This window comes from Leuresthes tenuis, unplaced genomic scaffold, assembly GCF_036924035.1.
Source record: "Leuresthes tenuis unplaced genomic scaffold, fLeuTen1.0.hap1 SCAF_8, whole genome shotgun sequence".
NCBI lineage: Eukaryota > Metazoa > Chordata > Actinopteri > Atheriniformes > Atherinopsidae > Leuresthes > Leuresthes tenuis.
The window spans coordinates 32,695,247-32,722,658 of NW_027325362.1; the positions used below are offsets into that span (position 1 = coordinate 32,695,247).

At 42.6% G+C, this 27,412-nt stretch overlaps 8 non-coding genes across 8 annotated transcripts; 1 reads left to right on the forward strand and 7 right to left on the reverse strand.

Moving 5' to 3' along the window:
• The first annotated feature begins 18,260 nt into the window (after positions 1-18,260).
• On the forward strand, positions 18,261-18,374 carry LOC140313553 (U5 spliceosomal RNA). The gene has a single exon (XR_011917070.1). It is a non-coding gene; the product is annotated as a U5 spliceosomal RNA (small nuclear RNA).
• A 5,586-nt stretch (positions 18,375-23,960) lies between these two features.
• LOC140313554 (U5 spliceosomal RNA) lies at positions 23,961-24,074 on the reverse strand. Its single transcript, XR_011917071.1, has one exon. It is a non-coding gene; the product is annotated as a U5 spliceosomal RNA (small nuclear RNA).
• Positions 24,075-24,489: 415 nt separating this feature from the next.
• LOC140313526 (U2 spliceosomal RNA) lies at positions 24,490-24,680 on the reverse strand. The gene has a single exon (XR_011917048.1). It is a non-coding gene; the product is annotated as a U2 spliceosomal RNA (small nuclear RNA).
• A 285-nt stretch (positions 24,681-24,965) lies between these two features.
• On the reverse strand, positions 24,966-25,079 carry LOC140313547 (U5 spliceosomal RNA). The gene has a single exon (XR_011917065.1). It is a non-coding gene; the product is annotated as a U5 spliceosomal RNA (small nuclear RNA).
• A 411-nt stretch (positions 25,080-25,490) lies between these two features.
• Positions 25,491-25,680, reverse strand: LOC140313527 (U2 spliceosomal RNA). The gene has a single exon (XR_011917049.1). It is a non-coding gene; the product is annotated as a U2 spliceosomal RNA (small nuclear RNA).
• A 305-nt stretch (positions 25,681-25,985) lies between these two features.
• On the reverse strand, positions 25,986-26,102 carry LOC140313545 (U5 spliceosomal RNA). The gene has a single exon (XR_011917063.1). It is a non-coding gene; the product is annotated as a U5 spliceosomal RNA (small nuclear RNA).
• Positions 26,103-26,513: 411 nt separating this feature from the next.
• Positions 26,514-26,704, reverse strand: LOC140313561 (U2 spliceosomal RNA). The gene has a single exon (XR_011917078.1). It is a non-coding gene; the product is annotated as a U2 spliceosomal RNA (small nuclear RNA).
• Positions 26,705-27,004: 300 nt separating this feature from the next.
• On the reverse strand, positions 27,005-27,118 carry LOC140313533 (U5 spliceosomal RNA). The gene has a single exon (XR_011917053.1). It is a non-coding gene; the product is annotated as a U5 spliceosomal RNA (small nuclear RNA).
• Positions 27,119-27,412: the final 294 nt, after the last annotated feature.

The following is a 27,412-nucleotide window of genomic DNA, read 5'->3' on the forward strand; positions in this document are numbered from 1 at the left end:
GGCTCTGGTCCCAAACTCCTAGAAAGGGGCTGGACTCTCTCGTACTCCAAAGCTGCCCAGATAGAGAGGTGCCAGGTGGGTTTGGGTACCCCTGGCTGAGGACCTCAATGTTGAAGTTCTCCCAGTTGAGTGAGAGAGTCACCTCACTGCAGCTTCAAGTTGTAGCAGGGAAGGCTCTGACCATGGTTTGTGCATTTGCACCAGACAGCAGTTCAGATTACCCAACCATCTTAGAGTCTCTGGGTGGTATCTTAGAAGTGCCACCTGGGGATTTCATTGTTCTCCTAAGGGACTTCAATGCTCATGTTGGTGATTACACGTGGAGAAATGTGATTGGAAAAAACAGTCTTCATGACCTGAACCCAAGTGGTGTTTTGTTCTGTTGTTCAAGTCTGTGCTAGCCATGGACTGTCCATTACAAACACTATGTTCGAGCATTATTTAAATTACTATTTAAATGTTCACGTTCCTCGAACCACAGGCAGAGGAGGAGGAGTGGCAGCTATCTTCAGATCAGGGTTACTAATCAGTCCTAGACCCAAGATTAGTTTTAGCTCTTTTGAATCTCTGATTCTCAGTTTTTCCCACCCAAAGTGGAAATCACAAAAACCTCTTGTGTTTGTTGTTGTGTATCGTCCACCTGGCCCTTATTCTGAGTTTCTGTCTGAATTCTCAGAGTTTTTATCACAGTGCTGGGTACAGATAAAGTCATTGTAGTGGGTGACTTTAATATTCATGTAGATGTTGAAAATGACAGTCTAAATATTAACTTTAATTCTATTTTAGACTCTATTGGATTTTCTCAAAGTGTTCACAGACCTACTCACTGCCTTAATCATACCCTTGACCTTGCTGACTTATGGCATTGTGAGTGAAGAGTTAACAGTGTTCCCTCATAACCCTGTCTTGTCTGACCATTTTTTAATAACTTTCGAATTTACATTACTTGACTATACGGTTTCTGAGAAGAATTTTACATATAGAAGGTGTCTATCAGAGAATGCTGTAACCAGATTTAAAGAGTTGATTTCATCATCCTTTTCTTCACTGCCATGTGCAGATATGACAGAGGACAGCTACCTAAATTTTACTCCAGTCGAACTTGACTCTCTTGTTGACAGCACTATAGCTTCAATGCGTACAACACTGGACAATGTTGCCCCACTGAAAAGGAAGGTAATCAGTCAGAAGAGGTTGGCTCCTTGGTATAATTCACAGCTGCGTTAAAGCAGACTGCAAGAAAGCTGGAGAGACAGTGGCGTTCCTCTAATTTAGAAGAGTCTCAATTAGTCTGGAAAGATAGTTTAATAACGTATAAGAAAGCCCTTCGTAAAGCTAGAACTGCTTATTATTCATTATTGATAGAAGAGAATAAGAATAATCCCAGGTTTCTTTTCAGCACTGTTGCCAGGCTGACAAAGAGTCCGAGCTCTGTTGAGCCATGTATTCCTTTAACTCTCAGCAGTGATGATTTCATGAGATTCTTCGTCAATAAAATTGTTTCCATCAGAGAGAAGATTAATGGAATCCTTCCCACTATTATCACTGATGTATCATCAAGTAGAGCAGCTTTAGAAGTATCTTTCGAACCTGATTTGTATTTAGACAGCTTCTGCCCAGTTGAGCTCTCTGAGCTAACAACAGCAATATTCTCTTCTAAACCATCAACTTGTATGTTAGACCCAATCCCAACCAGACTGTTCAAGGATGTTTTCCCTTTAATTGACACTTCCATATTGGATTTGATCAATCGGTCTTTGTGTACAGGATATGTACCTCAGACTTTTAAGGTTGCTGTAATTAAACCTTTCCTTAAAAAAACCTACACTTGATTCAGAAGTGTTGGCTAATTATCGACCTATATGTTAAGTTCTTGAAAAAATAGTTGCATTTTTGTGATCTTTGTGATCATTTACATAGAAATAATCTGTTTGATGGGTTTCAGTCAGGATTCAGAGTGCATCATAGCACAGAAACAGCACTGGTGAAAGTTACCAATGATCTCCTCTTAGCTTCTGATAGCGGACTTGTTTCTGTGCTTGTCCTGTTGGATCTCAGTGCTGCATTTGATACGATCGATCACAGCATTCTGTTACAGAGACTTGAACATGTTATTGGGATTAAAGGAATTGCATTAGGCTGGTTTAAGTCATATTTATCTGATAGATTCCAGTTTGTTCTTGTAAATGAAGAATCTTCCTCACACAAGTCATGGAGTAAGTCATGGAGTTCCTCAGGGTTCTGTGCTTGGACCGATTCTTTTTACTTTATACATGCTTACATTAGGTAACATTATTAGACAGCATGACATAAATTTCCATTGTTATGCTGATGATACTCAGCTGTACCTGTCTATGAAACCAGATGAAACCAATAGGTTGGTCAGACTACAAGCCTGTCTTAAAGACATAAAGACCTGGATGACTCAGAACTGTCTGCTTTTAAATTCAGACAAAACTGAAGTTGTTCTCTTTGGACCTGAGCGCTTCAGGGAGAAATTGTCTGGTTATATAGTTACTCTAGATGGTATTTCCTTGGCTTCTAGTTCTACAGTGAGGAACCTTGGAGTTATTTTTGACCAGAATTTATCATTTGACGCACATATAAAACTGGTTTCTAGGACTGCCTTCTTGCGCCTTTGTAATATTGTTAAAATCAGGAACATCCTGTCTCAGGGTGATGCAGAGAAATTAGTTCATGCATTTGTTACTTCAAGATTGGACTACTGCAATTCGTTATTATTGGGCTGTCCCACATATTCTTTGAAAAGCCTCCAGCTGATCCAAAATGCTGCAGCCAAAGTTCTGATCAGAACTAACAAGAGAGATCATGTTTCTCCAGTTTTAGCTTCTCTTCATTGGCTCCCTGTTAAATTCAGAATAGAATTTAAGATTCTTCTCCTCACATATAAAGCTCTTAATGACCGAGCTCCATCATATCTTAAAGATCTCATTGTAAGATATTTTCCTAACAAAGCACTTCGCTCCCAAACCTTAAGAACCATGTTTTACGAGGCTATGTCAATTGTAAACAATCGCCCACTCACCATCGAGACAATCAATGATCCAAAGGGTGTCGAGCCTTTAACGCCTAACCATTTGCTCACGATGAAAGAAGCAGTGCCACTTCCACCTCCAGGTAGATTTGTCAGAGAAGATTTATATGCAAGAAAAAGATGGCGCAGAGTGCAGTATCTGACAGAGCAATTCTGGCACAGGTGGCGCAAAGAGTATTTAACCAGCATAAGCCTAAGAGCAGTGGCATGCGCCCAGAAGGAATGTAAAAGTAGGAGACGTGATGATGATCAAAGAAGACAACATTCCCAGAAATGAGTGGAAACTTGCGAAAGTAGTCATAGCAAACGGAGATGATGATGGTTTAGTGCGAAAGGTTAGGATACAAATGGGACAGAGAGATTTGGGAAAGAAGGGTGAACGCTTAAAACAAGTATCTTTTCTTAAGCGACTGGTTCAGAAACTTGTGGTACTGGTGCGACATGAGTAGAATGTTTGAATGAAGGTAAACAGTAGAGGTTCATTCAAATGGTTATGGTTTAGAAATTTACAAGATTTTATTTAGTGTGTCAATACAAACCTTTTGTAATTTGGTGGCAGTGTAGCTGTCTTAAGAAATGTTTAATTTATGACTATCATTTGTATTTAAGTTTGGAAAATGTAAAGCCTTTATATACTGTGTTCTGGCGCTAACCTCTTGTGGTAGAGTGGGGAATTGCATGTGCATGCACTGTTCACATGCTCATTAAGTAGGGAGTCATTCGGAATGAGAGAAGAAACTCTAGCATGAGACCACATGTACACAGAGAAATATCCCGAATGGAAAATACTCTGAAAATGGACTAACCACTCCTGAATGTTTGGTCAGAAGGCGCACACGGTAATTGTATTTTATTATATTGAATATTTTGGTTTCATACGTGTTTGTTTTACTGATAAAATGTATTTACTGATAAAATGTACTGTAATGTATATTTGTTTTTCTTCAGTTTTTCATGGTGTTTTGTTAGTCATGTCCAGTGACAAGAAGATTTGCTGATTGCTGTGAGAAAAAATAAACACTAATTAAAGCATCAGTTGGAGCGTGGCTTTCTCTGGTCTAAACGAAAACCTTTGGGAGCAGTTAAAACCTCAATATTGATACTGTGATGATATAGTGGAGATGATTATGGCGCTTCCACAAAATATTTACAAAATGAGATATTTGATGAATATTTATCTGTAACGTGTTTATAATAACTGTGTGGGTAAAAGCAAATAATTGCTAGTTCAGTAAATGTCATCATTTTACCGTAATGTAATGGGTACTTCTCTGCCAGTTTGTCATGTGTTATCAGGGACATTGTGCCAGTTGGACATGGTTGCAGTTCAAAGGCCCGGTAGTGCTCCCTAAACCAAGCTGAGCACATCCTGACTATGAAATTCAGAATATCCTGAATTACACATATCCGTATTATCTCTCCGAATTCAGGTAACCCATCAGTAAATCCACAGATGACCATCATTCCCTTTCTGTAATTGATCCCCTTGCAATCTGTGCTGTTAGTAGGTTTACTTCTGCCATGTTTGGGTACATCTGCTGGAGAGGCAATGATACATCATCTTTCAGCAATTCAACAGAGACTCTCGATACACGTGATACTTCAACACCAGGTTTCTGTGGACATGATGAATGTAAGTGATAAGCAATCATCAACGGGTGTTTCTTGAAACACTTGGTGTGATGGGCAACCCCCTTAATAAAAAAAAACCAAAACAAAACAAAAAAACAAACAAACAAACAAAAAAAAAAAACTGTGTTTGCCCTGAAATCGCATGGTCCAGACTCCAACTAGAGCACCGAAACATCGGGTCATGTGAGGGTAGTGCTCTAAGAAGTGATGCTTGGGCAGAAGTCTTTGGCTGGCCTGGGGGTAAGTTGCTCAAAATCCAGTATATAGCGCAAAGTTTGTGCTTCTTTCTAGAAGTACCCAGAGGGTTGCACACCTCAAACTCGTCAATATAAAGGGTCACACTTATTCTCAATTCCCCTGAAGACAAGAACTCATTTTGTTTAAAAAAAACTCTCCATCCTGAAATGACTTGTATTCTTGTTGTGCAGTTTCATATTGGTGAGCACTGTAGTTTTCTACTACATCATCAATTATACCATCTTTGCTGCAATGACTGCAATAATGGTACATATTGGTAGGTATGGTTGCGCAGTACTGTACTGTTTCCACTTAAAAGCAGTGCCAAGTGGGCCCTGATCTCCAATTGCTTTTGTCAAGGGATTAGAAAGAGAGAGGGCAGAGGCCAATTCTTCTCAGTTTCTTTTGCATCAAGAACATGATTATGCTTAGTACAAAAATCTGAAGCAATGGCATTTAATGTAGTCTGTGATGCAGACCTCATTAGGGAGGGCAAGTCCTGTAACAGCTCATCAACTGCATCACTGGGAAAATTAAGTATGTTTTCAAGCTTAAGCAACACTGCTGCAAGTTTCTCTTCTATCATCTTCTCAACATTTTCTGAAATGTCTCTGAAAACTAGACTGCACTTCAAGCTGGGCTTCTTCTGAGTCTTCATTGTCTCCATTTTCACATGAAATACTTGAGCTTTCAAAACTGTCTCTTTCTGCAACAATTCCAGGTTTAAAGTCACTATAAGAATAACCAAGGTGTTTTCTATTTTTATGAGATTTAAATGTCCCATAAATATTTGTCCTAAATGTACAACCCTTGAACATGCAGGGAACTGTTTAATTGGCTTTGAGATGCAAATTTATATGAGTGAAATACTCCTTTTCAGAGGCAACTTCAGAGAATCCACAAACACAACAGCTGAATGTGGCAGATGTCAATGTTTGCTGTGATGTTTATCTACTATGGACTATGGACAGATGTACATGGACAACTAATATATGGGCAAGGATATGGGTGCCTGCGCCCATAATGTGGATGTTTCAACCTGTAATGTTTAAGTAACTGGCCTCTAGTTGAGGTCTTTGAACTGCAACCTTTACACTGCCACATTCAAATCTGGGAGGGGAAGGGGAGTGGGGCAAAAACAAACAAACGCAAATGAGATATTGGTAAAGGAAACTCAACTTGTAAAACAGTCTTAAATTAAGAAAGAAAAGTCTGACTGTTAACATACCACAGACAAGCTCAGCAGTGCCGCCAACACCACATCAATGAGTAAAGAAGCAGCTTTCACACCCAGGATCTGAAATTGAACGTATGGGAGCCATAAATTCATGTAATTCATTAGTTGTTTTTAAGAGAACTAGAAACCTAAAAAATAAAAACACTTATTCAGAATGAGGACAAGAGCATGAAGCTGTCACCTGATAAATGTTTCTTAAAATAAAAATACTGGCAAATCAATTCACAGTAATAATTAAGTAGCTAGTTGTGATCATACCTGTTATGAGGACAGTACTATGGGCAGACAGGAGGAAGCACGAATTATCAATGAACCAATATTGCAACATGATAAGATTAATACAAAAAGAAAATAAAAATACATTTACTAATACTGTATGTTAACAGATTAATTGTTGGTATGCTTTGTACAGGGTCCTTTAGAGCTACAATAGATACATTTCCTTTAAACCTGCTTTCATGCCAGTCCTCATCATGACTAAAGCCTACATGAACTCAATCCAAGTAAAAAACATAACAAAAAACAAAACAAAACTTCACTGATTGGGCAAGAGGGGCACCCAAAATAATTCATACCAAGTAGTTCAACACAAATAAGTGGATCAGTCCTACTGCTTTGAAACTGATCAGTGCCATGCAGTGTCACAGCTTACCATGCCTCCGGTCCACAAATTGGTAACTGTTTTTCTGTATTACATACAGCTTGATGGCTTCAATTAGTTTATTCTTCTTTGAAAGAATATGAACAAAGTTCTTTTGACATATTGACTTTATCTGTGTATAGTAAAACATCAGAGAAAGTGTGATAAAATATCATAGCTGGGCCCTAAACACATTATTTTGCACAGCATATCAAACATTTACAGCAAATGCAAGTCAGTGATGTGGGAAACTTCACTTACTGAGTAAATGAACTGTAGAGGTATTTGTTGTTATGGTTACTTCAACTGGTACCTAATTTCTGCAGCTGTAATTCACAATGAAATTCACACAAGTGGTACTTCTAATCTTCAATGACAGTCCCAAGGAGGAGCTATGTATTGTGGTCCTGCAATGTTGTGCTGTCTGTGTCACACTTCACCCCATGGTACCCTTGGGAGACATTTTTGTCCAAAGAGGGACATTTTTGGCCATAACTTTCACTGTATTACCTCAAATAGCATGATTTTTGCCGTTTCAAAATTTGGTTTTGATTTTTTACCAGAAGCTGCCGTTGGTGGATGCTCCGTTGCTCCGGCCGGTTATCGGTCCACGGCTCCAGCGCTTGCCTAAAGCCACCGGTGCTTTATTTCAGTGCTAACTTACCGTATGTGCTAACTCTTGGTCCTCTAGTAACCGAGTAGCCCAACAAAATTTGCTGTTTACAACACTTAGCATTTCCTGGACCCGTTACATAATAACAACCCCTCACTAGTTTGCCGATGGAAAACTTTTAATATGAAGCTAGGTGGGATAACAGCTGAAAGACCTAACGTTAAGGTAGAGTAGCAAACCTGCCATACCCACCGCTCTCTAAAACAGAAGCACTTCAGAAATATATAACGGGTGTTGTATCACAAACACACAATTACATCATGCTCAATAATACGTATGAAACATGTCCTCCTACCTCTCTTGACCATTAGCAACTTCACCGCCAAAAACAAGGAAGTTAGAGAGTTTGAGCATGTGCAGTCTTAAGCATTTCAATCTTCTTCTTACTGCCACCCTCTGGATGTAAGAAGTATTTCAACCATAATTCACTTAAATTAAATGATTTGTGATTAACCAATGCATCATTATTTTGCACAAATTACAGGTAACTGCAATGCCAATGTATCAAGTTATAGCATTTGTCTTGTGCAAAGCCAGCCAGTATGATAAGCTTACTTAGTATGTATCTATTTACTTATTTATTTTGATTTTACTTTAATATATTTATGTTTTCATTAATGACAATACTTTTTATTTTGCTTCTTTTTTAATTATTTTTAGTCTTTACTGTTTTACTGCTTTTTATGCATTTCATCATTTTTGTGTATTTTCCAGTGTTCCTCTGTGCTCAGCCACATGTTAATCTGAATGGATATGTGCATGTATGTACTTGTGATGATGAAGATGTGATGTTGGAGACGGGGGTGGGGTATATGGTGTGATGGGGGGGTTGACGGGCTATTCTTTTTAATGCTTTTTAGAATCTGTAAAGCACTTTGTGCTATATTTTATTGCATGAAAAGTGCTTGATAAAAAAGTTTAATTTGATAATGCTCACGAGACAATTTGTAGTATTTTTGTATCCATAGAAAGCCTCAGCTTGTCAAAGCAGCTTATGTGTGTTGTTTTAGATGTCCTGTGTTGTGTTATGTGTCCTGTGAGGCTCTAGTAATGTGTTGCTTGATTACTTTCAGTGTGTATTTATGGAAGTGATTATAGTCTGTAGCAAGGCAGTTCGGTAATGTCTAATTTCTTTTTTTATTGTGTGTTTTAGGCAGGATTTACTGAAACGATGTCTGTGTCAGGACTTTCCCCCCAAGCTTGTTTTCTACCCTCCCACTAAAAGGAACATCAGTGAGATGGTGTTTGCTGAAACAATGTCCACTGACAAGTTTGTAGACATGCTGCCATGCCCATCAGGTGCTGAAACCACCCAGTCCAGTGAGCTGAGTCTAACAGAAAGCGAGCCTGACAAGATACCAACAATAGCTAAGAGTGTCAACACACCAGGCGACGTAAGGACATTGTATGCAGCAGCATTGTTTTTGAAAAGATTGATTAATGACTGTCCTGGCATGTCTTGTCCATGGCCTCCCACTTCAGAAGATTTAGATATCAATGAAGCAGAATGCTGTTCCGCTCGAACTATATAATCTTATGAGCTGGATTGTAGGGGCCACTGAGGAGCCAACATTGGATCACTATGTGACTACCTTGCCTCCAAGGGCCGCAAGCTGCCATGATGAGATCCTTACTCAAGCCAAAAATCTGTGCTCCGTCACTCGGTGGACATGGGTGGCACTTTGATGACAAAACTTCAAATGTCACATGGATGACACAAAACCCTGCCCCAGACAGTGTTTTATATGCCATCCACTGTGGCTGTAAGGAATGTGCCTGTGAGACTACCAGGTGCTCCTGTTTCTCAGCGCAGATTTATATCAGTGTACCAAATGCAAGAATGTGAGAGAGCTAGAGAGAGATGATGATGATGACTGTCCAGACACAGACAGTGAGGGATTAGGCCTCCATCATGGAACTGTGTGTGTGTGTTTGTACATTTGTAAATATACTCTCATTGTTTAAAATACTGTTTTTCTTTTTCTTTTAGTAGATGGTACTATTTTTTGTAAATTTTATATATTTTTTTTTACTATTGTATATGTTACTTTAAAAATGTTTTTTGTTTTTTTTAACTCTGCTCAGTACACTTTGCTGTCGCAGCACTGAAAATTTCCCCATTGTGGGATGAGTAAAGGGAATCTTATTAATTATTAATTAATTTTTTACGAATTATGAATTAATCTTCTTTTAATATCTTATTTTTGAAGAACAATATTTGTTTCCAAACTATAGATGTCAACTTTTTTTAATAAAGATTATTTTAATTGTTGCTCTGTTTCATTTGTTTCAATTGCTTACATGAATGACTGGAAAAGGGAAAAAATAAGTTATCTTCATTATTGTGAACAAGCAAAGTCTGTACACAATCACAATTTCATGTTAAAGGAGGGTGGGGGTTACGTTTCTGCATACATCTAAAGGCAGTACAAATTTTAAAAGAGCCAATTAAATATACCCAAATGACATTAGCTCTGGCATTGATAAGGAAGCCCATTTCATATTAACTTAATTCTATGTAAATTAGGCTGCATCATTACATTGCAATGCTTTTTGAGATAACAAAGCATAATACTGAAATCGGATCGCTTCTCTTTCATTCTCGTCCAGTTCTTCGTTCCACAACCTCCCATATTGTAAAGCAGCTTCTACCTGTTCCTCCTGCCCCATGCCCAGAACGTCAGGCAGGTCTACTTTGGCACAGAACAGTGGTTTGTTGGCCTCAACCCACTCTGCTGCATGTCTACAATTGTGAAGAATGTGATCTTCAACCTAATCCTATGGAAAAGACAGAAAGAAAAATGTCTGTACCATCGCTACCACAAAAACAGTATCTGACCAATACATACTGTGAAAAAGCTTACGTCTTCCACTGATGTGTCCACATCAGCAAGCCTGACTGAGAGCTCTGCCTGCTGCTCTTCTTCCTGAAAATATATAGATAAGCAAAATGATCAGTTGTGATATTCAAACACACAAGCTCCAAAATGAAGAAAAGGAAAAGATCCCATCATTGCCCTCCTCTAAGAGGTCTACCTAAACGTGTCAGATACCTTAACAAATGTTAATTTTCAAATCCAAGAATGCATTATCTAGACACTTTATTTCTAAATTGCAGACACCAGGTCTGACCTTATCTTGTGAATGGCATATTCTTTAAAGTGACTCCACAATTTCAATAAAAAAATATATATTGTTTCTGACCTGAAACAAAAGAAAAACTCAAACAGAACTCAAACAAAATAAAAATCTGACCTCAATAACGTCATCCACCTTCCGTTTCATCAGCCTAAACACTGGTGTTCGCTTGGTTCGAAGGTGTTTGGGACACAGGGCAGCATGTTGTGTAGTGTTCCACAGCAGGTATTCCATCTGATGAGATAACTGAAAGATGCATGTGTTTGAATTATAGTACATGAACTTCAATTAAAATGAATGTATACAGCCTCTAAACCTCCAGCCTGCAACAGTATTAACTTAAGTGAAATTGGATAAAACAAGACACTTAAGTAATTAAATTATGTTATGTTATGTTATGATGAAGAAAAAACATCCTGACATACAGAAAACTTGAAGCCAAGTAGTGTGCGTCTGGGCCCAACCTGTAACCCCTGCTGGGCTGGTCCCTCCCTTGATCAAGGTAATTATTTGTTTGTAACTTTGTGACTATGCTCAGTTAATGAACGGAGAGTTTACAAAACGTTACATACGTTACATACAAACAAATGCGGACAGTTAGTTTACGTTATTCAATAAAAAGTTAAGAATCCTTAGGTGTTGATGCTAATCACCATTGGTGAAAGTAAACTTTGAAGTCATCTAACTTTGCTTCAAAACGACAACACAAACCGACATGTAACATTCGATAATTTGCATCATTAATGCCTTCTATAACTACTACTAGTACAAAGGCACCTATATTGATGAAGAACACAAGAAACCATGCATTTACTTTCTGTGGATAATAAAAATTAGAAACTCACCGCTTCTCTGAGAATAAGCTCACTCTTCTTTTTCTTTTCGCACATGATGCTTTCTTTTTCTTTTCTTTTCTTTTCTTTTCTTTTCTTTTCTTCTTCTTCTTCGTGTGAGAGGTGTGGAAGTGGAGCTGAGAGAAAGACTGAGAGTGAAAGCGATTTTCTTACCTTTTTTTCTCTATCTTTGTCTAAATTTGTTTAATGTTTCATTAGTTGTGTTGGTTTTGAGTCTTTTGTGTAGTGTGTGGAAAGTTTAATTTCGTTTTTTTGTTGTTTTGTTTGGTGTGTTTCCCAGCCTTGCTGGGAGGCCAAAATGGCGTCCGGTGGCTTCTCCATGCTGTCACGGAAGCACGGCATCAGGGTTGGTGCCGGCTCTCCGTGCAGCGTGGAAGAAGTGGCGCTGGCCGTGGGGCAGGTGATCGGGCACGGCGCAGTTAAGTCTGCTGCCCGCATGAACAAGGCGGTGGTATTGTTTGTGGAGAAGGTGGAGCACGTTAAAAGGTTGGTGGAGACAGGCATCACCGTGAACGGGATGTTTGAGCCGGTGCTGCCGTTAACGCAGCCGGCCACGAAAATCACATTATCAAACGTTCCCCCTTTCATTAGTGATGAGTTCCTGATAAAGGAACTGTCAAGACACGGAAAGGTAGTTTCACCACTGAGGAAGGTTTTGACGGGCTGCAAGTCTCCCCTGCTGAGACACATGGTGTCTCACCGAAGGCAGCTGTACATGATCCTCAACAACAAGGAGGACGTGTTTGATTATCGTTTCCGTGTCCGTGTAGATGATTTCGAATATATTCTATTCGCGACATCATCGTTTGTAAAGTGCTTTGGTTGTGGTGAGGAGGGACAATTGATCAGGGCCTGTCCCGGCCGCGGTGCTCCGGCCGAGCGGGCGGCTGTCGCCGCTGGACCGGCCGCTGGGACGGCCGCTGGGACGGCCGCTGGGACGGCCGCTGAGCCCGACGCTCCCGGTAGGCGGTGGGCGGCGGTGCGGCATGCGGCCGCGGCCGATACCGGGGGGGTCTGTGCTGCGGAAGAAACTGCAGGAACTGCAGAGAAACAGCAGGCTGAGGAGACCCAGAGCCAGGCTGGAGGGAGCACAGAGGTGAATGGTGAAGTTGGGGGGGGGGGGGTGAAACGGGTGAGGTGACAGGTGATAAGGTAGGTGACGAAGAGGGTGAATTGATCACAGAGGTGGGTAAAACGGTTGAGGGGAGTGAGATGGGTAATGTTGGTTGTGAAGTGGATGGGGGACATCCAATAATAAGTGTGTTGGAAGGGGCAGGTGAGGATGTAGATGTGTTGGAAGAGGCAGGGAATGTAACAGGAGGACTGTGTGAGGAGTCCGAAGTCGCAGACCGACAGTGTGAAATAAGTAAAAAACTGGAGACACAAAAAACAGAAATACAAGTAAATGAGTTGTGCGAGGAGGGTGCAGTAGCTGAAGCTGAGGAGATGGAGGCCTGTGAGGCTGGAGAGAGTTCTGCTCCTCAAAAAAAGCGCACCAAAAGAAAGAATGTGGTGATTGTGATGGCCAGCGGTACACCGGGTGCTGCAGATAGCAGGCCTGCCTGTCTGTCTGACAGCAGCGACAGCGAGGGGTGCGTGTCTGACAGCAGCAGCGTGCTGTCTCACACCCAGCAGACTGCTGTTCAGATGTATCCTCCTGCCATGCTGAAAGGATTCCTACAGAAGACCAAAGGCATGAAAGGTCTCATAATAGAACTGCACTTCCCTGACCTGCAGGGGTTTTATAATTCAGCCAGGACCACGATAAAACACAGAGCTGAATCAGACCTGACTGAGCAGGAAATATACAGACTCAGGAAACAAATGATCAAAGTCAGGAAACAGCTCGGTCTTTAATGTTAAATAAACCACGGATCTTATTTCTATTTATTTCACTGTTTGTGTTCACTGTGCATTTTAACATCTCTGTCGTCATTATGGACACTTTTAAAATAGCAAGTCTGAATGTCAATGGTGCCAGGGAAGAGAGGAAGAGGGCACTAGTATTTGACACAGCTAGAATGAAGCACATAGATGTTCTATTTTTACAAGAAATGCACAGTGGTGAGAGAAATGAGACAGAGTGGAGCAGAGAATGGGAAGGGGAGTTGATCTTAAGCCATCACACCAACCTCAGTGGAGGTGTGGGCTTCCTATTCTCCCGAGAATTTGCTCCAACCTCTGTGGAGGTTCGGCACGTTGTGGAGGGAAGGTGCCTTTTAGTCAAAGCCCATTTTAAGCTTTTTAACGTGGTTTTTATCAATATTTATGCCCCCAACAACGGTACAGAGAGGAAACGCTTCCTGGAGAACTTGAATGATGTTTTAAACAGCTGCAGCTCGGAGGATTTTTTATTCATGGGCGGGGATTTTAACTGTACAGATAATGACATTTTAGACCGCAACCACGCAGAGCCTCATCCAGCATCCCAGCATGCCTTGAGGCAGCTGGTCTCCTCCCATGGCCTGGTGGACGTGTGGAGAAGGATGCACGCAAGCTGCAGACAGTACACATGGTCCCACGTTAGCGAAAACAGAATCTCCTCGGCCAGACTTGATTGCTTTTATGCTTTTAAACACAGAGTCAGTGTCGTCAGAACGTGTAAGATTTTACCGGTTGGTTTTACTGATCACTCTCTGGTTTTATGTAGCGCTTTTATTAGGAATATTTTACCCAAAAGCGCATATTGGCATTTTAACTCTGTTTTAACTGTTGATAAATCTTTCAGGGAGGTTTTAAACTTTTACTGGAATGATTTTAGACAGAGGGAAAGTGAATATGTCAGTCTGAGGAAGTGGTGGGACCATGGAAAGGTGCAGATTAGACTTCTTTGTCAACAGCACACGCTCAATGTCACACATGACATTCACAGATCTATCAAAGATCTGGAGACTGATATTGTGGATCTCGAGTGTGAGAGCGAGTCCACAGGAGATCGAGGATATATTGAAATCCTCAAGTCAAAAAAGACGGCGTTGGCCGACCTGCTGGACACTAAAGTACAGGGTGCACTGGCTCCGGGCATAGACGGACTCACTGTGGAGTTTTATAAGGCTTTCTGGGACATCATGGCCCAAGACATCCTGGATGTCTTTGAGGAAAGCCTGGTGTCTGGGTCTCTGCCGCTGTCCTGCCGGAGAGCGGTAGTCACCCTCTTACCGAAAACCGGCTGCCTACAAGACATCAAAAACTGGCGTCCTGTCTCTCTCCTCTGTACAGATTATAAGATACTGTCCAAGGTCTTAGCCAACAGGCTGAGAGGAGCCATGGAGCAGACTCTCCACCGGGACCAGACGTACTGTGTACCCGGAAGGTCTATGGTGGATAATATCTACCTCATTCGGGATGTTTTGGAGGTCTCCAGTTCAAACACTGGATTGATCTCATTAGATCAAGAAAAGGCTTTTGACCGCGTTGAACACAGCTTCCTCTGGAAGGTCATGGAGAGGTTTAAGTTTTAGTCTTATAGCCAAGATCAAAGTGTTGTACAGTGACAATGAGAGTGTGCTGAAGTTTAATGGTGGCTTGTGTGCTCCTTTTAGGGTGCATAGAGGCGTCCGGCAGGGCTGTGCACTGTCTGGGATGCTCTATGCACTCTCCCTAGAACCCCTCCTGCAGCAGATAAGATCATCTGTTCAAGGCCTGTTTTTACCTGGTTTTAACAGCCGTGTTGTTTTATCTGCTTATGCAGACGATGTTGTTGTTTTTATCAAGGACCAACAAGATGTGAGCATTTTAAACTCTGTTGTTGAAAAATTTTCTGTTGTGTCGGCTGCAAGGGTGAACTGGAGGAAGAGCGAGGCCCTGGCTGTTGGCGAGTGGCGTGAAGGCCTCCCAGTTCTCCCTCAAAGCCTAACATGGAAGAAAGAAGGGTTAAAGTACCTTGGTATTTATCTTGGAAACAACGACTGCATGAAAAAAAACTGTGACAATATCAGTACAACAGTGGAAAGCAAACTGGCTAAGTGGAGATGGCTCCACTCAAAAATGTCCTTTAGAGGCAGGGTGCTGGTCCTGAACAACCTAGATGAGGGGGGCCAGGGCCTGGTCCACCTGGCTAGCAGGACAGCCACCTTCATTCAGAGATATCTGACTGGACCTGAAGATCTGGTGTGGCGGGACGTTGCCAGCTGCATACTCAGCCGTGTCAACAACCTGGGGCTGGATGCTGCTCTGTTTTTAACTGATTTTAATTCTCTAAAAGTAAGTGGGTTGCCTCCTTTTTATCAGAGTAGTTTTAAATCATGGGCGATGTTTAAACATGACGTGAGCGGGAAGCGTGACTCTCTGTACTGGTTGTTAAAAGAGCCTTTGATATGTGGTGCCAGGCTTGATGTGTGTTGCAGCACCGTGCCTGGGCTGGCGGGGGCGCTGTGCAGGTCAAAGGTCATCTGTCTGGAGCAACTGATGGATGCGGCAGGACCTTCACTGACTGGCATCCGGGCTCTGGGCTCAACTCTGAGGGTGCGCTCTGTCCGCCTGACAGAATGGAGCCTGGAGTTATGGAGGAAGAGGCTGACAGAGACAGAGAAAGACCTTCTCCTACGGCAGAGGAGAGGCCGAACCCGACGCCACAGACCAGTACCCGGAGATAAACCTGGAACCCACATTCACAGAGCTCAGCGGCCCGACACTGAAAGTCTGTGGAGGGGACAAACTAAGCCTGCACAAGGCTGATAAAAAGACGTTGTATATGAACTGTGTGAAGAACATCCACAAGACAAAACTGAACAATATAGCTGAGAGTGTGTGGACAGAAAGGCTGAGTGGACTGAACCCACAATGGAGAACTCTTTATAAACCTCCCATAAAAAAGAGAACTGGAGATCTCCAGTGGAGGATTTTACATGGTGCCATAGCCACAAATGCTTATTTATCTGTTTTTACTCAGAGTGTTTTAAACGAGTGCCCTTTCTGTGGTTTGCCAGAAAACATTTTTCATGTTTTTACTGAGTGCAATAGGTTAACAGAGTTTTTTATCGTTTTAACTCGTGTTTTTAACCTATTTGGTGCTACTTTTACTGTCCCTGGTTTTATTTGTGGTGTCAGATACAGAAAGACTGAAAAACAAAAGTGTCAACTATTAAATTTTCTTGTAGGAGAGGCTAAACTGTCGATATGTCTGACCCGCAGAGACAGATTGCGGGGAGGATCGACCCTGGATGCTGTGACTCTGTGGAGGTACAACGTTAAAGCCAGACTGAGGCTGGAGTTTTGCTTCCACAGAGTCACCGGCAACATAGCTGAATTTGCACATCACTGGGCTCATGAGGGGATTATATGCCAGGTGGCTGAAAAAGAACTGCAATTTGCACATTTTCTAAACTAATTGATTGATCCTTTTATTGTTAAGTAAGTTGTGAAATGTGTTTTGATACAAAGTTTAAATAAAGTGCTGTTAAAAAATTTAAAAAAAAAAAAATCTCTCTTTTCTCTAGACTCTGCACTGTGAGCACACATACCAAATCAGAAAGGCTTTTTTCTCTCTTTTCTACATTATGGACTGTGGGGACACAAAACCGCTCTCTCTTTTTTTTTTTTTGATTGTGTGCCAGGGCATTGTCTCACGTATTAGATTATGCTTAAGATACGAATGGGTTTATCAATCACATCAGAATCCATACATACTGATCCTCCCGTAATAAAATGGTCGAATCTTATCAAACACACTTTGTTTCTTGTGACAATCAAGTCAGCGAAACAACGTATACAGGTCAAGACACTGAATCAAGTTTGCCACAAGAACTCATAAGTTTGGCAGTATTGCTCTGCCGTCAGCAATCATACACCCATTTTATTTTCGTGAGACATGTGCAGGCACCTGTTCATCTACTGTTCTATCACTATGAATTAGTTTATCTATTATCAATAAGGATACTTCTACAACTACTATCAAAGTATGTCCGGACTTCTTATGTTGTCAGTTGCTATATATGAATAAGTGGGTAGCTACTGAAAAGCATTAAGCATGTCACACAGCCCAAACATATAACATTTCAGGACACACCACACAGTTAACAAACACAGTGAAGCGTGTCAAAGCCCAAACATGTAACATTCAACAGGACACTTACACAACACATTCAAATCAAACAGTCAGACAACATACAAGAACATATACCCCAGCCGGCATTGCTCCCTGCCTATTTTCCTACAGCTCACTATGTGTGCGCACACCTTTATTCACAAACTCTTCAACTTATACTCTTTTACCGAAGCTGCTACAGCTCGATTGGCCGAATACCCTTAGATCCTATTTTGGTGAATTTGACATCTGCCTTACATGTAGCAGATTAGCGGTTTAGCAGTTTTAATAGTTTGAGTGAAGGAATTCATTTTATAGCAAAATCCGAAATCGTGAAGAACTCATGAAACTTTAGATTTGCTCTTTCTTTTACTGCAAAGTACAACGTTGTTTTTTTTGTTTAAATCTTTCTAGACATGGTAAATATGAAGGACAAAGCAGTTTTAACATAGTTTGAGTGAAGGAATTCATTTTATAGATAAAATCCCAAGAGTCTGCTGAGAAAAGAGAGTGAATGCGAAGAATTGCTTGAAAGAAACGCGACACCGAATGAGCGGTCAGAACAAAGCCTCAATACGGTTTTCCCGTGGTGTTTTTGTTGCTGCCTTGTCTTTTGCATAGAGTAAAAGACAAGGCAGCCATCGAATAGGGCCCGATTGTTCCTACTTGGTCAGCCGAGGAGCAAGCGTCTCAACCAAGCAAAGCTCACCATGGGGAAGGTGGCTATGCCAACTAGCCTGATGCCCTGCTCCCGCAGTGACGGATAATCGTACTCTTGTTTCTCTTCATAACGTACAAGTCTTTCGCCTTTTACTAAAGATATCCGTGGAGAGCAGCACTAATGAGTTGTTTCTATTTTTGGCAGGCTTTACCTTTGCGGGTGAAGCCCTTTATGTCTGTGCAAAATAAATCTTGTTACTGTGCAGAGTGACTTCTCTGAGTAGAGTCGCCTTACTTGTTCGAAGCTGGACCGCAAAGTTGTTGCTTAAATGGTGCTCGCTGGAGCGTGCGGGAGTGCAAAGTTATACCATTTAAAAGGGCTGAAGAGTGCTCAGTGCAGCGGGTGGGCGGATATGCAAAGTGACTCTCTGGCCACCTCGAAAACCGAGGTTACATCCACTACCAGGGGCAGCCCAAGCTCTGCCGCAAGTGCGGTGAGCATGGGCACCTGGTTGAGGCTTGTACCAAGGTGATATGTGGGAAGTGCAGAGAAATTGGGCACACTTTTGGAGAGTGTCCAAATGGCAGGAAATGTAATCTCTGTGGAGAATTAAATCACCTCTTCAGAGATTGCCCTAAATCTTTTGCCAACAAATTAAAGACGGTAAAGCCACAGTCAAGCCAACAAAGAGAAGGACCAGAGGTGGCAGTTGGTGAACAAAGTGAAGAGGTTGACCCAATAAATTCAAACTTCCCGCCAAAAGCTTGGATTGGAAGTGAGGAGCAAAAAGGGGAGGGGCCTGTAGAGGCCTCACCACTCAGTGCTGAAGTCTGTGAGAATTCACAGGCAGAGGGTGGAGCTACGCTAAATGAGGAGGAAGAGCAGACAGGTGAGTCTAGTGAAGATACTCACCTCCCCGAAGGTCAACAGCTGAAGAGGACGGCATCTGAGTTGTCCTCTGATTCCCCAGTGGTATCAGAGAAGAGGGGAAGGGTTAGGTCCCTTTCAGACAGTTCTTCAGTGGAAGAACCTAGAGTCTTCCCCTCCGACTCACCAAATGAGGTTTCCTTTTTAACTTTAGCTCTGCAATCAACCCCCAGGGACTCAAAGTTAAATGCAACATTGCGTCAGAGGCCAACACCGAGAGTCCGAAAAGGAAATATAGATCACCCTACTCACTTTTCACCTAAAGAAATGAAGGAAGAGCTAGTTTCCCAAGAAATAACCTGAGTGTGTAATTTGTTTTGATAACTTAGAAAAACGAAAATGACATACCTACTTTCCTTTATCCTTTTAATGGTTCTCACCTTCTCAACACTAAATGTGAGAAGTGTGAAATCAAAGACAAGAGCCCAGAGTATTTTATCCTTCTTAGACTTAACTTCTTGGGCTGTTGCTACTGCCATCTGGATCACAGCCACGGGGGGAATTTGCTTGTGCTTTCTTACCAGCAAGTTTCTTGAGGTCCATATGGCATGTTTGATGGCGGCCAGGGTGAGCCACTGTTTGACAAATTCCTCTTTCCTGAGGTTCTGATTTTGACTCACCCCATAAAGCACCAGTTGTGCTGACAGGACCTCTCTTGCTGGTAAGTACGGGAAATTTAAGGAGTCGGCTGTTGCCCACAAGTCCACAGCAGCACTGCACTCCCAGAAGAGATGCCTCACCGTCTCAGGCGCGCCACAACCTGGACGGGGGCAGATGGCCGTCGCCGACATACCCCTGGAGTGCATGACAGATCTGTCTGGGAGAATTTCGTGAGCCACCATCCATGACAAATCCCAAAGTCTGTTCGGAAGAGCTGAAAGGTTCACACTGCGCCAAACTGTTGAGTGCTCGCCAATAGTGAGCCCACGTACTGGACTCACTGGGGCCCGCTCCTGCAAAACAGAGACCAAAGATCGATGGCACGTTAAAATTTCTACATCTTCTTGTTCTAAATTAAAATGGTTTAAAAATGTCTTTATAAAAGCATAACTTTCTGTTTGATTAAAAGACACAGGTACTTTCAGGTCTGATGGTAAAAGTCGTAGTCTTCTCAAGTAGGCCCCCGTCCAGAATCTTGCCATTGCAGCTGCCACTAGGTTTTTGGATGGGTTAATTGCACACTTTAATTGGACAGAGGTAAAGAGACTTCCTAAAAACCAATACAGATCTGGTACTGCTTTCCCTCCTTTCACTTTTGGCTTCTTCAGTACTTCCCTCCTCAACCTTTCCCATTTGGAGTTCCATAAAAAATAAAAGATGGATCGTTCCAGGTCTAAAAGAACTCTTTGAGGTGGCATAAAGACAGATCTGGCAAGCAACAGCAGAGGTAAAATAACTGTTTTGATAATCAAAATCTTGCCTTCTTGTCAGTCCTCTGAGTCCGCAAAACCCTAGTCGTTTCCTTATTTTCCCCACAATATCTGGCCAATTTGTTTTTCCTTTTCCTTCCGTATCAAATTTGATCCCTAGTATTTTTTGGTCTCTGTGGGCAATTGTCAGGGGGAGTCCAGTCACCTCTGATTCTGTCCATGGTCCGTAAAATTTGGTTTGTGTCTTTTCTTTGTTTATTTTTGCCCCTGATCCCTTGGCGTACCAGTCAGTGAGATCGAAAGTTCTATTTATAGATAAAATATCTGTACACAATATGTTAATGTCATCCATGTATAGGACACATTTAGCTACCAAACCTGCACTGCCTGGGATTACAACTCCTTTAATCTGTCGATCTTTTCTCAAGATCTGTGCTAAAGGCTCGATGCAACACACATACAACAGAGCAGATAATGGGCATGCTTGCCGAACACCGCACTTCACTTTCACTGCATCAGTCAGGTGACCATTTATGACGAACCTACCGCTTATATCTTGGTACAGTAATCCCACCCATGTCGTCAGTCTTTGAGGGAAACCCACCTTTTGCAACACCTGGAAGAGATATTGATGCGAGACCCGATCAAAAGCTTTTTCAAAGTCTAAATTTAAGATGACAAGCCGGGTGTTTCTGTCTCTAGCGTATTCAATGATGTCTCGAATCAGTACGAGGCTGTCGGTGAGTTGTCTCCCTGAGATGGCACAAGCCTGGTCTGGGTGAATTACCTCCTCTAAAACAGAGGACATCCGTGTCGCTAAAACCTTGCTAAAAAGTTTACAGTCAAAGTTTAAAAGTGTGATGGGCCTCCAATTCTTTAGGTCAGTCTTATCATTTTTTTTATAAAGTAGAGTCACTATTCTCACTCTAAAACTGTCAGGCAGTCGGTCGAGTTTTTCAAAATCTTTAAAAACATCTAAAATGTCTGATGATAAAAGGTCCCAAAAGGTCAGATAGAATTCTGCAGGAAGCCCGTCTAAACCCGGAGCTCGACTTCTCTTAAAACCTGTTAGGCATTTTTTTTAACTGTAAAGCAGTAAAATCCTGTGTCAAGTGTGCATTCTCTTTTACGGTTTTGTCAACGAATTTTAAAATTTCTGCCGATGTTTCCAAGTGCACTGGTTTCTCTTTGTACATGTTACTATAAAAGGTATGTACAGTTTCAATCATCTCTTGTGTGGATTTTGTTAAAAACCCATCTTCTCTTTTTAGATTTTGAATACACTCCTTTATATTTATAACTTTCTTAAAAAAGTACCGTGTGCATTTTTCACCTTCCTCAATTTCCTGCTCCCTGCTTCTTCCAAAAATTCCTTTACTCTTTATTTCTGCTAAAACTGACATTTCCTTTTTGACATCTTTGATTTCTTCATTAAAGTCTATGCCACACTGATTTAGTTTAAAGTAGCGCTGTAAGCGTTTCTGTAGTCCCATCATACATCTATTCTCTTTCATTTTTTTACGTTTACCTTGCTGTTTAAAAAAAGTCTGGATCGTTTCCTTCACCATTTCCCACCATTGTGCATGTGTTTCGTAGAGGTCTTGAAGGGTCTGCCACTCTTTATAACCTTCCCTGTACTGACTGACTATGATTTCATCCTCCAACAGGGAAGAGTTGAGTTTCCACAGACCAATTCCTACCGTCACACCAGAAGGGGGTGAAAGGGTGCAGGAGAGCATAAGGTGGTCTGAAAAGAAAACAGGGGTTAATCTAACATCAGTGGGTGGGCAATCTCTAGTAAAGAAATAATCAATGCGAGAGGCTCTGGTGCCATCGTGACTAAACCAGGTGAAGCCCTCCTCTCTGGGATGCATGGTTTTAAAACAGTCAGTAAGCTTAAAATCCCTGCATATGCCCTGAAGTAAAATCGAAGTCTTACCCACTTTAAAATCTCCCCCTGCTCTTTTTCTATCTTTCCTGCTCAAGATACAGTTAAAATCCCCTCCTACAACTAAAGGTACTTGCCCTAGCATGTAAAGCTGTATATCTTCTAAAAGGTCATACCTGTCATCTTTTCCATTGAAACCATAAATATTTAAGAGATTAAAGTCTTGCCCCATAAAATTCAAGTGTGCTAAAAGTGCCCGTCCGTCTCTCACCACTGTGCTACCTAACACCAGAACATGCGGATTTTTAATTAGAATGGCCACACCATCATTTTTATTTTGATTTGAGCCACTCCATATCGATAAATGGGGCCACATTTCCTCCCATTGTCTATGGTTTTTTAAAAAAGGTAGTCCACATTCTTGTATTAAAAACACATCTGATTTTATGGAGTCTAAGAAGGATAAAATACTCTGGGCTCTTGTCTTTGATTTCACACTTCTCACATTTAGTGTTGAGAAGGTGAGAACCATTAAAAGGATAAAGGAAAGTAGGTATCTCATTTTCGTTTTTCTAAGTTATCAAAACAAATTACACACTCAGGTTATTTCTTGGGAAACTAGCTCTTCCTTCATTTTTTTAGGTGAAAAGTGAGTAGGGTGACCTATATTTCCTTTTCGGACTCTCGGTGTTGGCCTCTGACGCAATGTTGCATTTAACTTTGAGTCCCTGGGGGTTGATTGCAGAGCTAAAGTTAAAAAGGAAACCTCATTTGGTGAGTCGGAGGGGAAGACTCTAGGTTCTTCCACTGAAGAACTGTCTGAAAGGTACCTAACCCTTCCCCTCTTCTCTGATACCACTGGGGAATCAGAGGACAACTCAGATGCCGTCCTCTTCAGCTGTTGACCTTCGGGGAGGTGAGTATCTTCACTAGACTCACCTGTCTGCTCTTCCTCCTCATTTAGCGTAGCTCCACCCTCTGCCTGTGAATTCTCACAGACTTCAGCACTGAGTGGTGAGGCCTCTACAGGCCCCTCCCCTTTTTGCTCCTCACTTCCAATCCAAGCTTTTGGCGGGAAGTTTGAATTTATTGGGTCAACCTCTTCACTTTGTTCACCAACTGCCACCTCTGGTCCTTCTCTTTGTTGGCTTGACTGTGGCTTTACCGTCTTTAATTTGTTGGCAAAAGATTTAGGGCAATCTCTGAAGAGGTGATTTAATTCTCCACAGAGATTACATTTCCTGCCATTTGGACACTCTCCAAAAGTGTGCCCAATTTCTCTGCACTTCCCACATATCACCTTGATACAAGCCTCAACCAGGTGCCCATGCTCACCGCACTTGCGGCAGAGCTTGGGCTGCCCCTGGTAGTGGATGTAACCTCGGTTTTCGAGGTGGCCAGAGAGTTACTTGGCATCTCCGCCCACCCGCTGCACTGAGCACTCTTCAGCCCTTTTAAATGGTATAACTTTGCACTCCCGCACGCTCCAATGAGCACCATTCAAGCAACAACTTTGCACTCCAGCTTCGAACATCGGCACAGTCGCAACAAGTAAGGCGACTCTACTCAGAGAAATCACTCTGCACAGTAACAAGATTTATTTTGCACAGACAGAAAGGGCTTCACCCGCAAAGGTAAAGCCTGCCAAAAATAGAAACAACTCATTAGTGCTGCTCTTCACGGAAATCTTTAGTAAAAGGCGAAAAACTTGTACGTTATGAATTGAAACCAGAGTACGATTATCCGTCACTGCGGGAGCAGGGCATCAGGCTAGTTGGCATAGCCACCTTGCCCATGGTGAGCTTTGCTTGGTTGAGACGCTTGCTCCACCCCCTTGCTCCTCGGCTGACCAAGTAGGAACAATCGGGCCCTATTCGATGGCTGCCTTGTCTTTTACTCTGTGCAAAAGACAAGGCAGCCACAAACACCACGGGAACACCGTATTGAGGCTTTGTTCTGACCGCTCATTCGGTGTCGCGTTTCTTTCAAGAAATTCTCCCGGTTAGCCCGCACTCGGCTCGCTCCCAGAGACGCTTGCTCCACCCCCTACTTCACATTCACTCTCTTTTCTCAACAGACTGAAAGAAAGTCTCATCTTGGGCTCACTGAAACTTCCATACTGCACCGCTGTTTGCTTTTTCACAAGAGCAGAGAAGAGCGCACCGTTCCCAGCGGCACTGCAGTACCGGGTTGATGCTTGGAGTGAACGAAGCAAGCTCCTTTTTCAACTCCTATTGCTAACAATCCATTTAATATGTAGTCCTCGTATAGAGGACATATCAGATATTAAACTGATAAGAACAGATAATACACTTGATCTTAACCAAAAGGCCGAGAAGCGATAATTGTCCACTGGTTCACGTCTGAGGGCCCTCGCTGGCACAATGTGCACTTGTAGCGGTGTTCTTTTTATGGCCATAGGTGGCCAGAGTGTCACTTTGCATCTCCGCCCACCCGCTGCACTGAGCACTCTTCAGCCCTTTTAAATGGTATAACGTTGCACTCCCGCACGCTCCAGCGAGCACCATTCAAGAAACATCGGCACAGTCGCAACAAGTAAGGCGACTCTACTCAGAGAAGTCACTCTGCACAGTAACAAGATTTCTTTTTTACAGACAGAAAGGGCTTCACCTGCAAAGGTAAAGCCTGCCAAAAATAGAAACAACTCATTAGTTCTGCTCTCCACGGAAATCTTTAGTAAAAGGCAAAAGACTTGTACGTTATGAAGAGAAACCAGAGTACGATTATCCTTCACTGCGGGAGCAGGGCATCAGGCTAGTTGGCATAGCCACCTTGCCCATGGTGAGCTTTGCTTGATTGAGACGCTTGCTCCACCCCCTTGCTCCTCGGCTGACCAAGTAGGAACAATCGGGCCCTATTCGATGGCTGCCTTGTCTTTTACTCTGTGCAAAAGACAAGGCAGCCACAAACACCACGGGAACACCGTATTGAGGCTTTGTTCTGACCGCTCATTCGGTGTCGCGTTTCTTTCAAGAAATTCTCCCGGTTAGCCCGCTCTCGGCTCGCTCCCAGAGCCGTGTTAAAGTCTACTTCTTATTCACTCTCTTTTCTCAGCAGACTAAAAGAAAGTTTCATCTTGTGCTCCCTGAAACTTCAATACTGCACCGCTGTTTGCTTTTTCACAAGAGAAGAGAAGAGTGCACCGTTCCCAGCGGCATTGCAGTACCGGGTTGATGCTTGGAGTGAACGGAGCAAGCTCTTTTTCAACTCCTATTGCTAACAATCCATTTAATATGTAGTCCTCGTATAGAGGACATATTAGATATTAAACTGATAAGAACAGATACTACACTTGATCTTAGCCAAAAGGCCGAGAAGCGATAACTGTCCACTGGTTCACGTCCGAGGGCCCTTCCTGGCACAATGCGCACTTGTAGCGGTGTTCTTTTTAAGGCCATAGGTGGCCAGAGGGTCACTTTGCACCTCCGCCCACCCGCTGCACTGAGCACTCTTCAGCCCTTTTAAATGGTATAACTTTGCACTCCCGCACGCTCCAGCAAGCACCATTCAAGCAACAACTTTGCACTCCAGCTTCGAACATCGGCAGAGTCGCAACAAGTAAGGCAACTCTACTCAGAGAAGTCACTCTGCAAAGTAACAAGATTTCTTTTGCACAGACAGACAGGGCTTCACCGAGAAAGGTAAAGCCTGCCAAAAATAGAAACAACTCATTAGTGCTGCTCTCCACGGAAGTCTTTAGTAAAAGGCGAAAGACTTGTACGTTATGAAGAGAAACCAGACTACGATTATCCATCACTGCGGGAGCAGGGCATCAGGCTAGTTGGCATAGCCACCTTGCCCATGGTGAGCTTTGCTTGGTTGAGACGCTTGCTCCACCCCCTTGCTCCTCGGCTGACCAAGTAGGAACAATCGGGCCCTATTCGATGGCTGCCTTGTCTTTTACTCTGTGCAAAAGACAAGGCAGCCACAAACACCACGGGAACATCGTATTGAGGCTTTGTTCTGACCGCTCATCAGGTGTCGCGTTTCTTTCAAGCAATTCTCCCGGTTAGCCCGCTCTTGGCTCGCTCCCAGAGCCGTGTTAAAGTCTACTTCACATTCACTCTCTTTTCTCCGCAGACTAAAAGAAAGTTTCATCTTGGGCTCCCTGAAACTTCCATCCTGCACCGCTGTTTGCTTTTTCACAAGAGCAGAGAAGAGCGCACCATTCCCAGCGGCACTGTAGTACCGGTTCGATGCTTGGAGTGAACGGAGCAAGCTCCTTTTTCAACTCCTATTGCTAACAATCCATTTAATATGTAGTCCTCGTATAGAGGACATATCAGATATTAAACTGATAAGAACAGATACTACACTTGATCTTAGCCAAAAGGCAGAGAAGCGATAACTGTCCACTGGTTCACGTCCGAGGGCCCTTCCTGGCAAAATGCGCACTTGTAGCGGTGTTCTTTTTATGGCCATAGGTGGCCAGCGTGTCACTTTGCACCTCCGCTGCACTGAGCACTCTTCAGCCCTTTTAAATGGTATAACTTTGCACTCCCGCACACTCCAGCAAGCACTATTCAAGCAACAACTTTGCACTCCAGCTTCGAACATCGGCACAGTCGCAACAAGTAAGGCGACTCTACTCAGAGAAGTCACTCTGCACAGTAACAAGATTTCTTTTGCACAGACAGAAAGGGCTTCACCCACGAAAGTAAAGCCTGCCAAAAATAGAAACAACTCATTAGTGCTGCTCTCCACGGAAGTCTTTAGTAAAAGGCGAAAGACTTGTACGTTATGAAGAGAAACCAGAGTACGATTATCTGACACTGCGGGAGCAGGGCATCAGGCTAGTTGGCATAGCCACCTTCCCCATGGTGAGCTTTGCTTGGTTGAGACGCTTGCTCCCCCCCCTTGCTCCTCGGCTGACCAAGTAGGAACAATCGGGCCCTATTCGATGGCTGCCTTGTCTTTTACTCTGTGCAAAACACAAGGCAGCAACAAAAACACCACGGGAACACCGTATTGAGGCTTTGTTCTGACCGCTCATTCGGTGTCGCGTTTCTTTCAAGCAATTCTTGGCATTCACTCTCTTGGGATTTTATCTATAA